Source organism: Octodon degus, unplaced genomic scaffold (genome assembly GCF_000260255.1).
Source record: "Octodon degus isolate 3935 unplaced genomic scaffold, OctDeg1.0 scaffold00009, whole genome shotgun sequence".
Classification (NCBI taxonomy): domain Eukaryota; kingdom Metazoa; phylum Chordata; class Mammalia; order Rodentia; family Octodontidae; genus Octodon; species Octodon degus.
In genome coordinates this window covers 26,918,058-26,920,362 of record NW_004524585.1, presented here as the reverse complement: position 1 = coordinate 26,920,362, position 2,305 = coordinate 26,918,058, and positions in this window count along the sequence as shown.

The following is a 2,305-nucleotide window of genomic DNA, read 5'->3' as shown; positions in this document are numbered from 1 at the left end:
TGACCTTGGAAGGCTAGGGCCAAAATGTTGGCTTTCCTTGCAGCCCTCCTTTTTCTCTAATTTTGGTCTGCAAACTTAGGTTGTTACCCATCCAGAAGACAAGCTTATTGTTGTTACGATACAACTTAGGCTGTTAAGTTTAATCTCACTATGTGTCTGCATATCAAATATTTTAGGCATAATATGGAATAGGTATTTTTCATCAAGTATTGATATGTTGAACTTTAATTCCCTACAGAATATGATAAAAAAAATTTAAAATTAGAATAAATTTTAAAACTAGACATAAAGAATTATATACTTCTTATGTTTATACATAGGTCCAAAAATCTCACCATATACAACCTTGAAACAGGACAGTCCCACAATATTCCTTTTCCGGGCTCTTGTTTTCATTTACCACCCCCTTCTTTTTGAACAACCATCTACCCAAGACACAGCATAGCAGTAAAAGGCATGTCATTACAAGCAGCCCATTTCAGAAAAACAGAATGACAGGCACTCCAAACATGAAACTATTATTACAGATTACAATCTGCAGTGCAGTTGCATAGTTCACAGGTATGAGTATATATAGTTACTCAAGGTGAGAATCTTTCCAATTAACTGTTAGATTCAAAAATCTTCTGAAGAATCTCAGAATCATTGCCTTGTCCATCTTCTACATATAACTGTATGGCTTGACTTTGTCATGTTTCCTAGCTCTACTCCTTTCCCACTCTTGATTATTTAGTCCTCAAGATCCTGCTTCCCTTTTACTTGTATTATACCTTTCTATTTGTATTTCTACTTTTGAGTTCTTATACTAGAGAAACAATACGATATTTACACATGTGTGACTGGTTTATTTCACTTATGAGTATATGTTCAAGTGGCATCCACTTTAATATAAAGGCTTGCAGTTTATCATTCTTAATAGCTGAATAATACTCCATTATGTAAAAATACCACATCTTTTTCATTCCTCAGGTGATGGGCATCTTGGTTGTTTCCAAGATTTGGCTATCTAAAATTGTGCTGCTATAAACATAGACACACACATATCACTATGATACAATGTTTTCAGATCCTCTGGGAAAATTCCGAGTAGAGGAATAGCTAGTTTAAATGGGATTTCCAGTCCTAGTTTTCTAAGGAGTCTTCACACTGATTTCCATAACGGTTGCACCAGTCTGCATTCCCACCAGCAGTGGAGAAGGGTTCTGTTTTCCCCACAGCTTCTCCAACATTTGTTGTTGGGTGATTTCTTTATGATACCCATTCTATGAGACGATATCTCAATGTGGTTTTAATTTGCATTTCGTGAATGGCTAGTGATGTGGAACATTTCTTCAAGTATTTATTCGATTCTTTAATTTCTTCCTCTGAGAACCGTGTGTTCATCTCGGATGCCCATTTCTGGATTGGGTCTTTAAATTTTGGGGCCCTAGTGTTTTTAAATTCTTTATAAATTCTAGAGAGCAGACCCTTGTCTGAGTACTTATTTGTCATGATTGTCAAATTTGTAGGTTGCCTTTTCACTTTGTTGGTAATTTCTTTTGACGTGAAAAAAACTCTCAGTAAGAGCAGGTCCCAGTTGTTAATTCTTTCAACAGTTTCCGTGCGATTTGATTTCTGTCCATGAACTCTTTGCCTACCCCTATGTCTTCAAGAGTTCCTCCCACTTTCTCTTCCAGGAGATTTAGTGTCTCTGCTTTAATGTTTAGATCTTTAATCCATTTTGACTTTAGTTTAGAGCAAGGGGATAGACCTGGATCAAGTCTGAGTTTTCAGCATGTAGAGAGCCAGTTTTTCCATCACCTTTTGTTGAAGAGGCTATTTTTCTTCCAGTGAGTATGTTTGGCCCTTTTGCCAAAGATAAGGTGGCTGAGTGTGTTCGTAGGGGCTTCAGCATTTTACAATCTATTCCATTGATCCTCAGGTCTATTTTGATGCCAGTAAAATGCTGATTTTATCACAGTAGCCTTGTAGTATAATTTCAAGTCAGGAATTGTAATGCCTCCTGCCTTATCTTTATTGCCCAGAATTGCCTTTACTATTCTAGGTCTTTTCTGGTTCCAGATTAATTTTAGGAATGATTTGTCTATATCTGTGAGATATTTTGGTGGTAGTCTGATAGGGATTGCATTAATCTGTACAGAAATTTTGGGAGTATGGCCATCTTTACAAAGAGCATGGAATATATTTCCACTTTCTGAAATCCTCTACGATCTCTTTTTTCAGAGTACTGTAATTTTCCTTGAAAAGATCTTTGACTTCTTTAGTTAGATGAATTCCAAGGTATTTCATTTTCCTTGGTGCTATT